The sequence below is a fragment of the Podarcis pityusensis genome, assembly GCF_964106645.2.
Source record: "Podarcis pityusensis genome assembly, chromosome: 2".
NCBI lineage: Eukaryota > Metazoa > Chordata > Lepidosauria > Squamata > Lacertidae > Podarcis > Podarcis pityusensis.
The window spans coordinates 5,604,551-5,620,903 of NC_138029.1; the positions used below are offsets into that span (position 1 = coordinate 5,604,551).

The 16,353-nt window shown below is 42.5% G+C and overlaps 1 protein-coding gene across 1 annotated transcript in view; it reads left to right on the forward strand.

Moving 5' to 3' along the window:
• The window catches only part of LOC308468285 (inhibin beta E chain-like), a 134,726-nt gene that overhangs the window by 47,542 nt on the left and 70,831 nt on the right, over positions 1 to 16,353 (forward strand). The window lies entirely within an intron of this gene.

Here is a 16,353-nt window from a genome sequence, read left to right on the forward strand (position 1 = left end):
GTTGAGCAGGGGTCAGCAACCTTTTTCAGCAGTGGATGGTCCACCGTCCCTCAGACCATGTGGTGGGCCGGACTATATTTTGAGGGGGGGGGAATGAACGAATTCCTCTGCCCCACAAATAACCCAGAGATGCATTTTAAATAAAAGGACACATTCTACTCATGTAAAAACACGCTGATTCCCAGACCATCTGCGGGATGGATTGAGAAGGCGATAGGCCCATTTCGGGCCCCAGGCCTTAGGTTGCCTACCCCTGGTGTAGAGTTTACTCCTTACTTTTTTCTTCTCCAGAGGATATCCCACAAGGCAGAGGATGTTTAGGATCAGAGTTTTCCTTCTCCTAGATGAGCTACCTTCCCAGGTGGATGAGTCCCATCTGCCTCTCACTTCCCTCTACACCACATGCAACAACTGCCTTCTTGACCATTGGACCCACTATTGGTCTTGTCTGCTCAATCTGCCAGAGCCTGTCTTTGCATGCAGGGAAAGGGTTTGAGACGCATCAGCTATCCTCACCTGGTTAGGCCACCCAGTGGGTGTGGCTGCTGTCACATGCCAACTGCTTCTAGGAGCCACAGGTGACAGCTGAGTGCATGGTGGGGCCCAAAGGTGGGCAAACTACCCCAGAAGGAACATGATGTGGGAGTTTGAGTCCAGCCACCACCCTCACCACCACCATCTTTGCTTATCAAAAATGGGCACATATGCATACATTTTATCTTATTTTGATAATTCATTTAAGTACAAATTTTGTGTTTTGTTTTCATTGTAAAGAATTCTGACATAGAACCATTGTTTTTGGCACAGTGGACAGAATATAACCCAGGAATCAAGTGTGGAGTAAACTATATTCACCTGGTCATCACTGCAGAAATCTTACTATCTCAAACAACTGAAAACGCCACTTCCTGCCATTATGTTCCCCACGTTCAAAACCAAACTATCAGGCACCTTTAAACACAGCAATTTGGCCAATATCTCACCAGAATCCTTTGCTGAAAGCCAATCATGTTTTATTAGTAGGTATTAACTCTGAACAATAGCTGGTTTTAGTTTATTTCTGAGTTAACAAAATTTGATTGACTGTTTTTCATGAACAAAGGCAAAAAATGACAAGTATGTCTGCAGTGATTACCTGGCGTTACCTTTTCGCCATAGCAGGGATTTTAAGACTGTTCTAGGGAGCCCTAGGCTATTCTCATGGAGAAGCAATTTATGGGAGACAAAGCTTCCTGAAAAAGAAAAGCTTGCCCAGAACTTCCCATCTTTCCCTGCAATGTGCAGCCATGGGTAAGTGCTTGCTGTACATTCTTAACAGGGTGGATTGATTTAAATCAGGGTTGGACACAACTAAGGCAGAATCTAGACATATATTAAAAAAACACTGTGAAAATGCCTTTTTTATAGTTTTGAAAAATATATTGAATTTGCCATAACTCACCATCACCACCTAGTGTCATATTTGTATAATGCACTTTACAACACACTTAAAATGTTTTATTTGTACAGCTAAAGTTCCACTCAGGATAGCACATTTAATAGTATAATCATGCTCATTGATTCAAATAGGTCTGCTCTGCGGAGGACGAACACTGGGTAAAACCCATAATTTGAATCACCAAGAAAAAAGTCATTTATTTAAATCCAGGACTCATTTTGAAATTGGAGTATTTCCTGAGCAAGCATGCATTTTAACTGAAAAATAAGAAGAAAAAGCATATTGGTTTGCATGTAAATAGAGGCTTAATATCTAAAAGTGTAATTCAAAGTCTCTGGCCATGCAGTTCAGATTGTCTTCTGTACTATAGAACTATGAGTGGAATTCAACATCACACTATAACTATCATTCCATTAGTGCAAACATTATTGCTTTCCAGACAAAACAATCTCTTCCCTCCTTCCCCCATATATTGTTCCAGGGGTTCTCTGGACCCCATCTAAGCAGATTTGGAAGGGCGGGGGGAGCGCACCCCAGCTGTGCTAGTAGGACTTGGTGCACTGGCCCCCATTAGCACAACTGTTTAGCTGAAGCCAGCCCAATATCTGTTTATAGACAAGCCATGTACACATGTAAGAACACTAAGCAAATCATTTACTTGAAGGTTAAGGCCTCAATCCTACATACTGTTATTTGGCAATATGTCTCAGTTAACAAAGAAGAACTTGTTTCTGCATAAATATGAGTAAAATTGGGTTGCAATCAAGTTTCCAAAAGCAAGAAATTGTAGTTACTGAAATGGAAAGTGACTTGTTCAGGTAGTTTGGTCATCAGTATTAATAATTTTAAAACTGAATGCACTGCAGGGCTCGGCTGCTTGGGTATAAAATCCTACAAGATCATGCATATAATGGATGTTCCTGGTGAGATACAAGAGGGCATCACCTGGATTCTAGTGCCTATACTTGCATGTTACTCCCTGTATTTGGTCACTATACAAACAGATTAACTATTGTGATATGAAGAAGTTTTCCATACTGTTTTCGCTTCACAAGGAAAAGTAGCACAATGAGATCAGAAATTCAGCTTTAGGAAATTTTAAAAAATCATTAAGTTCATATTTATTTTTAAATCAGCTTAATTTTAAGTGAGATAATTGCATCTGAAACTTTAAAAAAATCATATTTTAATTTTAAAATCTGGTTTGAATTTTATTTCTCCCTGTCTTTATCCATTCTAATTCATGGCCCATGTAAGGCAATGCCAAGGTGCAACAGGGCTGGCCCACTTGAACTCTGCATGTCCCCTTGAATATTCACTTGTCCCCAGTATTTTCAGGTAGAGCAAGAGGTTCCTCAGTAAACTAATGTGGGATTAGAAGAACGGGTCACCCAGAGGTTTGAAAGTTTGAAGGCTCTGTAATATTTGCATACACAGGAGTACACATTTCCATAAAAAGATAGTCCTTCATCTCTCAGCTACTGGCATCTATTCCTGAATCACAGAGACACAAATCCAAGCAAGTCTATGATAAAAACTAAAATGGACAATACAAGAACTAACAACATTTTGGTGCAGGCATGTTTTATATTGCTGTTAATTTGGTTTGAATTTTATTTAGAAAAGCAAGCAATAACATAAGACATAGGGAAAGAGAGATAAAATACAATTTGCAGGATGTGAAAAATATACCCTGCACAGGAGATAAATGCCAAATTATGTATCAATTTATTTCTTTAATAGTTCTGTTTGGAACAACCTGACAGTCTCCAGACTGCAGAAGAACAAAGAATTCAACATGTACTTTTCCTTAAATCTCATGATTTCAGAGGGGGGACTTGAGCAAGATATCAGAAAAGCAAGCTTGATTTGCTCTACACTACAGCCTGACTCAGTAGTTTTGAAAACACAGGGTTTACAGCCCTCCTGCCACCATCCAGACACTGTGGATGGAAAGCTCAGCAGTTCTCTAAATGGAAATGCTCATTGGGAATGAGCAGTGCTTCAGGGCCTAGACCTCTGCAGAAGCTTCTTTAAGGCTGAGAAATAATAATAATAATAATAATAATAATAATAATAATAATAATAATAATAATAATAATTTTATTATTTATACCCCACCCATCCGGCTGGGTTTCCCCAGCCACTCTGGGGGGCTCCCAACAGAATATAAAAACACGATAAAACATCCAACATTAAAAACTTCCCTAAACAGGGTTGCCTTCAGATGTCTTTTAAAAGTCAGTTAGTTGTTTATTTCCTTGACATCTGATGGGAGGGCATTCCACAGGGAGAGCGCCACTATCAAGAAGGCCCTCTGCCTGGTTCCCTGTAACCTCATTTCTCGCAGTGAGTGAACCACCATAAGGCCCTCAGAGCTGGACTTCAGTGTCCGGGCTGAATGATGGGGATGGAGATGCTCCTTCAGGTATAATGGGCAGAGGCCATTTAGGGCTTTAAAAGTCAGCACCAACACTTTGAATTGTGCTCGGAAATGTACTGGGAGCCAATGTAGGTCTTTCAGGACCGGTGTTATATGGTCTCAGCGGCCACGCCATCACCAATCTATAAAGTTGAACCTACTCCCTGGTCTTGAACCAGCAATCAGCATTACCTTCCAGTGGAAGTAGTCTCTCCACACACATGCAGACGGGTCACTCCATGGCTACAGAATTCACCAAAGCAGTAGAAACCACAAACCTGAATTGACATTAAAATCCTAAATGTTATATGTGACAATATATGTCTAAGAACAACCCAGAGTGTGGTTATATTCCAAATTACTAGATCTTAGCTTTAAATTTTTAGGTGCCTGGGATTTGTTCAGTTCAGGTAATGAGATAAATATGATGGAATATTATGTGCATGAACTTGCGTGAATTTTCTTCATACAAGAAATAGGAGCCTGCAGATATAACATGAAGACTGTCAGATAACAATAATAATAATATTTTTTTATTTATACCCCGCCCTCCCCAGCCAAAGCCAGGCTCAGGGCAGCTAACAAGCAATAATAAAAACAAGTTGAATGAATACAACTTATTGTATTCATACAACAGATGCAGCCAATTCAGTCCCAGTTCTTAGACCCTGTACCATCAAGAAAACTCATGTTCCAAAATTGCTCCTCAGTAGGAAACAAGGTCATAGGGAGTGCCAAATCTATACTGCACCTTTCAGCAAAATAAAAATAAAAAAAGAATCCAGAACACTCTCTCTCTCTCTTTCTCATAACATATAAACAGTTATATATAGGTTGGCAGACACCTTGCGTTTTCAACCTGCAGTGTCTGGGAAACTTGATTTTATTTTAGAACACATTTGTGCTCATAAGGATTTCTTTAATGGTAAATCTTTTAGAGACAGCGACTCCAGGGTGGAAGAACTGCAAGTCAGCTCTCCTGACAAGCCCAAATGACAATGCAGGATTGGGCCACACCTACATACCAACAGCCTGTTCTTTGTCTTTCACACCTCAGTGCCACTTATTTAAGCATAGCAGGTACATACAAAGGAAACTAGGTCAGAGACACAGAAGAGATGCTGATGCATTTGTGCTTTAGACTTGCAGTAGCAGAGAAAGGCCTCTGTTTTTCAAAGGAAAAAAGAGTCACAGCAATGGGAAACGTTTAGATAAGCAAACACTTGCAGGGCAGGGCCTTAGACATTGATTGACCTGAATGAAACACCCACCTATTCTCTCCATTCTGGCCTGCTCCCATCCCATCAGGTCAACTGGAGACCTCACTTGCCCTGGAAACACTCCAAGCGACAAGCGGATATGAAAATGCCAAAATCATACCATTTGTACTGTCTACTCTCTGACAAGCAGCAGCTCTCTAAAGTCTCAGGCAGAGTAACCATTCCCTTCTCCAGTCATGCTACTTGAAACTCATTTGAACTGCACATACCAGCTTGGAACTCTCTCACTGCAAAGCATGCACTCCATCTCTGAGCTATGATCCTCTCTATCTCCACCAGCACCTTCCACCACCCACTCTTCCTCACGTGGGGTTTCAAAAGGAATTGGGAGGGGAGCAGCCACAACAGCTTCTCTAAGCGTCTTAGGGCAGTTCACAAGGAAAGGTAGAAGAAAAATACATCAGCAAAGGAAATGCTTTCTCTCTGCAGCTCTACATTTCCCTTCCCATCTGTTGTGCATTATAACTTCACACGTAAAACAGGATCAGTCAGCCGAAAGCAAGACAACCTTTTTTGCTAACCTAAACAAGACAGGAGCGTGCTCCCTCGGTATCACAAAGAACTCCAGATCACCCTTTCAAAGTTTGGTCCTAGGAGTTGAAACAGGACTGTTAAGTTGTGGGCAAACATAGCAGACGACACAGCGATTCTTCAAACAGCTCTTCTTTATTCAGATGTCAGAACAGAACTAACGGAGGGGCTCAGTCAGCCTGCTTATTTAGAGCTCCAGAACAATGTAACTGTTGCCATTTTCTAAAACTATCCAATCACTGAACGTCACTTTTCGATCCTTCATTTGCATAACAAACTATCCAATCACTGAACGTCACTTTTCGATCCCTCATTTGCATAACTATCTACAGTATCCCCCTGCTGGCCCAGGGTGAGAACTTCAGTACATAACAAGGACACTTCTTTTCTGCCCTCAAACTGTTTCAAGAAGTTCAAACTGGGAGCTGATAAAGAAAGTGCGGATGAGGGAGATGGGGAGGAGCAATGGCAGTTTTGGAAAGTCTTGGAAAGCTTGTAACCAGTTGTCTCTAATCCTAAAAACCAATTTCCTCAAAACTTAAGGTATTAATTTGAGAATGAAGACTGAAAATAGAGAATATTTATACAATATAAATTGCCACATAAGTTGCTACATATGGGATATCCAACATATTTTATTTACTATAAATATGCTAAATTTAAAATTTTTATTGACAAATCAATAAGTTTTGAAGAAGCTTCTTTTTAGGATTGTTGTTTGGCAATTGGGGTATGGGTGATTGACAGGCAGGCATATGAAACATGCAAGAAAAACAGACACAAACAATGGAAATTTTTGCATGTATTCTCAGTAAGTTCTTGGATAACCTCCATAACCATGATGCCTAGAACGTTCTGAAAGAACTAGAGGAAAGTTGGAAGTAACAGACCACAATAGATTCTGCCTATCAATTTGCAAAAACCACTACTGTCTCTGGAAGCATCGGATTGATATGAATGCGAAATATATCCATGCACATATACAGAGCTCCTCAAAACAACTGGACCCATTGCCTTGTATCCAAGTTGGCAACTTCAAACCATTCCGCTAAAATTTTAAATTTGATTAATGGAGGCCATGAGCTTCATTCTAACTTGGTGTGGTGGGAAGGAAAAGAATCACACTTTGTAAGTTAAGTCCCCACACAACTAGAAGAAAGTCACCCTTTTGCTCCAACACTTACATGTAAAAATTATGTGTTCCAGATATGCCATTGCTAGTTTTTATTGCCACTTTGCAGCCCCATTTACTTTTTCAGAAAAATGAATTTTATTTCAAGTGTACAAAACAAAAAACACCAACATGTGAAGGGCAAATTACAAAAAGAATTCAGTTCAGTTGCTCCTAATACACACTGTAGAAATGTTCATTACCAATGGGTTGCAGCAGCAAAAAAAGCTAATTCTATTGTAGGCTGCATCAACAGAAATATAGTGTCCAGATCAAGGGAAGTAATAGCACACTCTATTCTGCCTTGGTCAAGCCACACATGGAATACTGTGTCCAATTCTGAGCACTACAATTTAAGAAGGATGTTGACAAGCTGGAGTGTGCGCAGAGGAGGGCAACCAAAATGATCAAGGGCAGGGGTTCTCAAACTAAGGTCCACCGGCCACATCCGGCCCACCAGGGTCCTGAACCCGACCCACCCAGGCAGAGCCAGCACCGCTGCCTTATTCCCGATGGAAGGAGGCGCAGGATCACCGCTGCCCCATTTCCCCATTGCAAACTCTGAAACGTGCTTGCAACCAGGGTAACCTCCGAGGGGTTGTTCATGAACAAACGAGGCGGGCGTTCATCTGATCCGGCTGTATGGCAGTGCCCCTACCTTGGCAGCTGCCTCCGCCACTTGTGAGTCTCCTCGGAGGAGGCGGCGCCACGGCGAAAACCCCACAGAGCAGTGTCTGGCGCTGGCCACCACTGCTCCCCAGCCTGCCTTGGCTCAGGGAATGCTCCTCTTCCTTCTGTTCTGGGCCCCAATCCTCCCAGGGGTTCGACCTGGCAGCAGCAGCAACATAAGCGGCGGCCTTTATTATTATGATTTTCAAAAACATTTTCTTTTCCCAGATTTCTGTTGAGTCAAATTCTTTTGCGCCACCTCCCCTTTGGCTGCTTTCACTTTTCCGGGTTGGGAGCATTTGGGAAAAGCGAGAGCAGGGGATCCCAGGTGACCGCAGGGGTGGGTAGCCTTTCTTCTTCCCCCTCAAGCTTTAACTCTCTCTCCCTCTCCCCTTCAGCCCACAATCCCGCTCGCTCTTCAGCGCCACTTCCAAGCCCCCTCCCATGCTTCCTCCAGGGGAAACTCAGCTCCTTTTCCCGGCCTCTGGCGGCGAGTGAGGGGTCCCTGGCTGGATCTCTCTCCCCTTGGAGCCAGTCAGGGCGGAGCTGCCATTTCCCCACCCCCTTTCCCTGTGCCTTTTCTTCCTGAGGTAGCAGCAACAACAGCAGCAGCAGCGGAGGAGCCCGTGGGGTGAACTCGCTCACTCCCTTTTGCGGAGAGGTGCAATGTACCTGTGGCGCCTCCTCTTCGGCCTCCTGGCCGACTGGGCTCCCAGCTGCGGCTCCCATGCGGCCTCTCATTTCGGGCTCCCCGCAAACAAGTATTGAGTATCATAGAAACCCCCGGGTAAAGATGGCCCTGACAGCAACAGCAAAGGTGGACTCAGCCCGGGCGCAATCCAGCCTCCCTCCCTCCGCTGGCTTGTTCCGTGGGAAGGAGGGAGACAAAGGCGAGCCCGGCCCACTCTCCTTCTCACTTCCCGTCCTTTGGGAATCGGGAAATAGGAAGAGAGAACAGATCGTGCATGTCCCCACTTCGAGTGCTCCAGGCTAAGTGGCTAGATCCAGCGGCAGCAATTTCCAGATGTCCTCAGCCTCCTACCCTTTTGCCCTAAGCAAGTTTCCAACCATTTTTCTACCTAGCTCAGTTTTGCCTACACTGACTGGCAGCAGTTTCAGATAGGGATCTTTTTGTGCGCTACAAATAAAGTATGTGCAGTGTGCATAGGAATTTGTTGATATTTTTTTCCAAACTATAGTCTGGCCCCAACAGTGTCTGAGGGACAGTGAACTGGCCCCATTTAAAAAGTTTGAGGACCCCTGATCAAGGGTCTGGAAACCAAGCTTTATGAGCATCACTTGAAGGAGCAGGCTATGATTAGCCTGGAAAAGAGGAAACTGAGATGAGATAGGAGAGCCATCTTCAAATATCACATAGGCTGTCACATGGAAGAAGGAACAAGCTTGCTTTCTCCTGCTCTGGAGCGTAGGACTCGAACCAATGGCTTCAAGTTATATAACAAAGGAGATTTTGAGTAAACATCAGGGAAAACTTTCTGACAGTAAGAGCTGTTTTGACAGTGAGACAGTCTCCCTCAGGAGTTGTGGACACTCCTTCCTTGGAAGTTTTTAAGCATAGGTTGGATGGCCATAGGTCATGGATGCTTCAGCTGAGATTCCTGCATTGCAGCAGGTTGGATTTGAAGACCCTTGGGGTCCCTTCCAACTCTACAATTCTATGATTCTAACAGTACTTTTTTACTTTTGTTATGGACAATTCCAATTAATAGAGGGGAAAGGATTAAATTAACACAGGACATTTATTTTCGTTTTTCTCTCTCTCAGGGTTTTAAATGACTCACAAATCAGATGCTTCAATCAAAAAGATTTTGCAAAGAAAAGGCTTTCTCCCAAAAACTCTAACAAAACTGTATTACGGTACTTTTTAGCTCATGCAGTTGCAAATCTCAAAGCCCAGCCTAAACAAGGCAGCAAACAGCCTTCTGGGCCCATGACCTGCAAGCTTCAATGAACTGATAGCAGAATAAAAATGCTTAAAACACCATGAGTGGTTCCAAAAATGACACAGATGCAGCATTCAGTCAGCAGAGTTTACTGAAGCTTAACTGTTTCAAAAAATCCAGATCCCTAGAAAGCACAGTCTCTTAAGAATCCAGTTGCTGCAAAACTTAACTTAATAGTAAAATCTTAAACTTAGCATTAAACATACTATGTACAAATCACCACTTAACTAAGAGAAAAAACAAAGCCGGTACGGAGTAGAGAGAACATAGCTAGAGGAAGAGAGAATGAAGAGCCCCAGTGAATGACAAATATATCCTCTTCACTCAGTGGCCTTGAGAGAACAATAACAGGGTCAGCTCATAATTGCTTAATCCAGCTGCGCCCAGTTTTTCTGAAGGAATAACCCAAACATCAAGAACCTTCTGCTTGGTTTTCCCAGCAGAATAGAAACTTACTTGTCAGCTAGAATGTTCCAGCTTTCACCAGCTTCCAGCTTGTATCATACAGAGAAAATACCAGAAAACTTCTACCTGTTACCCATAGACTAGAAATGATCTCTACAGTTTTTAGACAAACAATTTGTGCACTGATCAACTGAAGAGTGTCCAGAGAAGGGCAATTGAGGAGGGTCTTGAAATAAAGTCCAATGAGGAACAGTTGAAAGAGTTGAGTATGTTTAGCCTAAAGACAAAGGGATTAGGAGTTGTGGGCAGGATGGCTGTATTCAAAATATCTGAAAGGTTGTCTTGCAGAAGACAGACAAGGCTTACTCCTTTGCAGAGGGCAGGACTGGAACCAATGGACAGAGGCAGAGCTAGCTGCTCCAGCATCCGGAGTGGCGCACATGGTGCGCACCCAGGGGGAAAGAGTTTTCAGCTGACATTGTAAGAAATTTCTAACAGTAAGAACTCTTCTGCAATGGAACAGTCTGCCTCAAGAAAGAGTAGGCTCTTCTTTCCTTGAGGTTTTTAAGAAAAGGCTCTACACCCACATGGCAAAGATGCTGTGGTTTCATCCTGCACTGAGCAGAGGTTGAACTGAATGATAATCAAGGTACCTTCAAACTCTTTTTATTCCATCTCTGGTCAAACTTCATAGGGCTCAATATTCAAGCTTTACCTAATACTTCATTTCAGATGGCCCTTATGTGGAGGCTTAAAAAATTACCATCAGTGAAACCAATGGGACAAGCTCTAGCAAGGCCAGAGCTCAGGGATGATGGGAGTTGTAGTCCAACAACATCTGGGGACCCACAGGTTGAGAACCGCTGCACTAGAGACTGGTTTTGCCCTCAGATCCCCCCAATGTGAGGATCACTTGTGCCCCAGAGAGCACTGCATGCCAACCACATGCACCCCACGCCAATTGTTACTTCTGCAGCACTTAAAAATGGCCCACAAGAACCTTGGGACAGCGTTTATAGAGCAGGCTGGGAATAACATTTGGAGTCAGCTCAGGGGAGTTACAGCTGGCCTCGGCAAATGTTTGAAACCAGATTTCTGAAATTAGGTCACAAGCAAAAAAATTAGCATTTTGCTAGTTAAGAACTGACAAGAAACTGCTTCTGCCCTAGATTTGAGATATCTAGCGGAGGATGAATTACAGAGGCATCATAACAGAAAAAGCACTGGAAGGCATTGTGCTGGTCTGCTGCTCAGGACTAAGCACTGATGGCAGACACTGCATTTTGGAGATTCAAAGTTGTATGCTGCCCATCATGTTGCTCTGTTTACTAAGAGGCAAGTCTTGGCTCTCCTACTCTCTTCCCTCCCCTCAAGACTTTCTGATGCACAGCAGTAACAAAGAGCGATCCAGTGTGCTGGAAGTAATGCACCTGTTCTGTGCCAATGAGACTTTGTTCCAGTCACAGGAGGGGACAGCCTGCTTTTGTTACGTTTGCTGCCTGGCCCTGGCCCTGGAATAATTCATAGTGCTAGAAGAGGGAACGCAATCAAACTCTCCATTCTGAAAGATTTGGGAAGGTACGGTCCTAGCTATTACAAGTCACTGTCTACCTAAAGCAGAGACCTTTGCAGCACACTAAGTCCATGAACCAAGAAGCCCCAAAAGTAAATTCTGCAAATTCAGTGCAAAGGAATCAGATTTTAATTGATGTCCAAAAGGGAATTAGTACTGGAGCACATTGGTAGATGCAGGGAAGCTGACTCACACATAATGCCAAACTACATGCATGAGCTAGAACAAGCCTAAGAGAAACCTTGGACTGGCATTCTCTCTGTCCCCAAACAGCCATGAGAAGGACTTCTGCTGCTTTTCCTTTCACTTTCAAATAATCGTGGATTAATGTTACAAAAGCATCAATCAATCAATGATGAAGAATTGATGCTTTTGAATTATGGTGCTGGAGGAGACTCTTGAGAGTCCCATAGACTGCAAGAAGATCAAACGTATCCATTCTTAAGGAAATTAGCCCTGAGTGCTCACTGGAAGGACAGATCCTGAAACTGAGGCTCCAATACTTTGGCCACCTCATGAGAAGAGAAGACTCCCTGGAAAAGACCCTGGTGTTGGGAAAGATGGAGGGCACAAGGAGAAGGGGACGACAGAGGATGAGATGGTTGGACAGTGTTCTCGAAGCTACAAACATGAGTTTGACCAAACTGCGGGAGGCGGTGTAAGACAGGAGTGCCAGGCGTGCTCTGGTCCATGGGGTCACGAAGAGTCGGACACGACTAAACGACTAAACAACAACAACGTTACAAAACTCGATATTATTGTCAGTTTCTCTAGGCAGATTCTAAACAAGATGTTTCATTACCCCTAGTTTTAAGACATTTGGGATGAAAATAAATTTTGCCACACAAATTGCTTGAGTACTCACACACATGACCTATATACAGGTGAAACTTGGAAAATTAGAATATTGTGGAAAAGTTCATTTATTTCAGTAATTCAACTTAAAAGGTGAAACTAATATATGAGATAGACTCATGACATGCAAAGTGAGATATGTCAAGCCTTTATTTGTTATAATTGTGATGTTTATGGCGTACAGCTGGTGAAAACCCCAAATTAACAATCTCAGAAAATTAGAATACTAAATGAAATCAGCAAAACAAGGACTGCAAATAGAGCAATATTGGACCCCTGAGAAGTAGAAGCATGCACATGTACTCAGTACTTGGTTTGGGCCCCTTTTGCATCAATTACTGCCTCAATGCGGCGTGGCATGGATGCTATCAGCCTTTGGCACTGCTGAGGTGTTATGGAAGACCAGGAAGCTTCAATAGCAGCATTCAGCTCTCCTGCATTGCTCGGTCTCATGTCTCTCATCTTTCTCTTGGCAATGCCCCATAGATTCTCTATGGGGTTCAGGTCAGGCGGGTTTTCTGGCCAATCAAGCACAGTAATCCCATGGGCACTGAACCAGGTTTTGGTACTTTTGGCAGTGTGGGCAGGTGACAAAGTCCTGCTAGAAAATGAAATCAGCATCCCCATAAAGCTCGTCTGCGGAAGGAAGCATGAAGTGCTCCAAAATCTCCTGGTAGACGGCTGCATTGACCCTGGACTTAATGAAGCATAGTGGACCAACACCAGCTGATGACATGGCTCCCCAAATCAACACAGACTGTGGAAACTTCACATTGGACTTCAAGCATCTGGCATTGTGTGCCCCCCCCCCCCAGTCTTCCTCCAGACTCTGGGTCCTTGGTTTCCAAATGAGATGCAAAAGCTGCTCTCATCAGAAAAGAGATTTGGGGAGCCATGTCATCAGCTGGTGTTTTCATCAGCTGTACGCCATAAACATCACAGTTATAACAAATAAAGGCTTGACATATCTCGCTTTGCATGTCATGAGTCTACCTCATATATTAGTTTCACCTTTTAAGTTGAATTACTGAAATAAACGAACTTTTCCACAATATTCTAATTTTTGAGTTTCACCTGTAGGCTACAGAAGTAATTCCCCCAAAACATATATACCAATGAAATGAAATGAGATTAGAGCAGCTTTGGAATCCATAATACTTATGATTTATTCTTCATAGATGTTAAGAGTCTTCTGCACCACATTCAAATTTCTGTCAGGAATTCTGCATGCACAGAATCTGACTAGATCTTGTCTTTCCATTTTATCTTCTTTAACAGACTTGTGACACAAGTTAAATTGAGAGGCAGTGGCCATAGATCACTTAGTGAATTTCATGACTTGGAATTTGAATCCAGTCCTTCCAACCGAACACACAACCTACAAGACAAAACACAGCAATGCCAATCCCCATGGTGTACCCTCAATTTCACAATGAAAATCAGGGATTCCTATGCCTGAGTGGGTGGCGTAAAGTACAGTCTCCTGGTGTGCTCTGATGTACAACAAACAGCAGGGTTGACACAATCCAGACACAAGTGTGCTACAAGAAAGTGGGAATGTGAAGCACATGCAAGCAGATGGCTGGCTACAGGCTACAGTGTAAGGCAAAGACGCATATATGCTTAGATCAGGGTCATTCCATATCAAGTGATCCAATTTTTTTACCTCGTGTCATCCAATTTTCTTAATATTTTGCACACTTGTTGAATGATCAAAACTAAATTTAAAATTTTATTTTTTTATCTCATCCCGTTTTTGAGTTACGAGGGTTTGAAATTTCAAATAAAAATGAGAATTTTGGCCTTGCCAGACAACACAAAAACCATAAAAGCTCAGCCCAGAATTGAGTTATTTCAAAACTAAAAATGTCAATCTCTTCAGAATTTCATGGGCTTTAATGTGGTATGTCACATGACGGACTTACTTTAAATTTTAAAGTTACAAAATTTAAATTTTTTAAAAATGGTTTTAAAAATTAATATGATTAAAAATTTCCAAAAAATGTATTGATTATTTAATATTTCTAAGAGCTACCTGCAAAATTTCATCTTGTGATCTGAATGGGATCAGTTTTTAAAAAATATTTTGTACATACATGTCTGCCTTACTGAGTTTTATTTAGGATAAATGGGTCTTCTTGGGAGTAAAATATAACAGAATAAACAAGACTTGAACTATATCAGTTACTTCAGACATTTCTTTAGAAAGTTATTCAGTTAAAAGGTATCTGAAAAGCTAGTCAGGCTTTTCTTTTAAAAATGTGTTCCAAAGCCGAGTGACAGCTTGCTATTGCATGATAGGATTAATGCTTGTTAGTAATGTACTTCATTTCATGAGCATTACAACAAAGTCCCCATTGAGACAAGTTTTACTTATTCACACATACTGTACATTCACCCATGTACATGACACATCATAAAAAAGAAAGAACAAGTCCATGCCCTGCTGGGTTCACAATCAAGCAAAAAGCAATACAAGGGAGACACAGGGGCAGACATGGGAAATGGAAGCAGGAATATATGGAAAAAATCTATGCAATCAGTGCAGCTATATGTACTAGGCTTTGCTTAAGCAGCCGGTGGGGATTGGGGTTTGCGCCAAGAGCTTCATGGAGATCAGTAATTACTGTCCAACTTTCTTCGAAGAAAAATAAAGTTCACCACTACAGATCTGATTCTGCAACATACAGATATAAAGGTGCATTATCTATTTGTATTGAGCAATATTGAGGCCAGATAGGAAGGCCTGCCAAAGCCACCCCCCCCCCCCGAGGTGAATGTAGATCTTTTGTTGGGGCATACCCCACAATCACCTGCAACACCCAAGAGTTGTATGATATGAGGGGTTACTTAGCAGATAAAGGAAGTGCTCCATATGCTGCAAAACGTTAAGTCCATTTTGGAGATTCTTGCTTTTCTCTGCTCTAGACAAACAAAACTAACACACACATCCAAGCACTCAGAAGCTCCACACATTTAACGAGGGCCTCTACCTATTATATTCTGATTCACAATCCAATAATATTCTTGTCCTCCCACTGCTTCTGTACTCCATGCCTTATGCAACATGCAAAGCCAAGAGCAACTGGTCAGCAATTTGACCACACTAAACAATATCTGTCCTCAACAAAGCCACAGCAGGGACCACAGGACTGTGGCAGCAATCTATCCTTTTTGCCTAGGCAGTAAAAAGATTAACCATATATTTTAATGATCTTGCATTATCACAGGCTACGGCCATCCTCTTCTTATCCTTTCCCAAGCTGGAGCCGGCAAAATTTGACATGAACCAAATCTGTCAAAGAACTCAAGACAGACACGTGGGTCCTAATGTGCAAAAGGGAGGGGAGGGGAAAGGGGGGGGAGAAGAACCATGCCACTCCATTCAATTCCAAACAATGATAAATAATTCAGGACGAGAAATGCCGCAATACAGAACACACAGAAGGGTTTAAAAATAGAACACGCTGAAGCCAAAGGAGGAGACAGAGAGCATGAAAGTACCATATAGGAACAGGGATCTGTGTCAACAAATCAGAAACCACCAGATGCTGTGATCATGACAGAGCTGACTGCTGCCAGATTGCAGTGATCACGACATCCTGTTGTCACCCAACACACTGTGCATTTTTTTTCCTTCTAAGCTGGTTCTTCCTACTGGAATTCTCCAAGTAATTATGAAACAAGTATCAATGCAGGAAGATTAAAAAAAAAAAAAAAATTGGCTCTTCTTGCTAGCCATTTGAAATTGTCTAATTGTCAGATGCCAAATGCTAGAGAAAGGTATTAGGAACAGGAGCAATCTCAGGCTCAAGGGCAATCCATGCCCCCTCCCTGCCAGATCATGCCCCTTAACACCAGCCCTACTCCATGCCCTCCTTGGGTGAGGCCTGAATGCACCCTGCAACTGTAATAACACCTTTTGCTTGGTATGTTATAGAAAGCGCTGCGACTTTTGTCTATGTGGCTGGAGTGCATAGCTCACGGCTCAATACAAATTGATAATGCACATTTGTGGCTCAGCCCAGATTTGCCTTTGACCCGT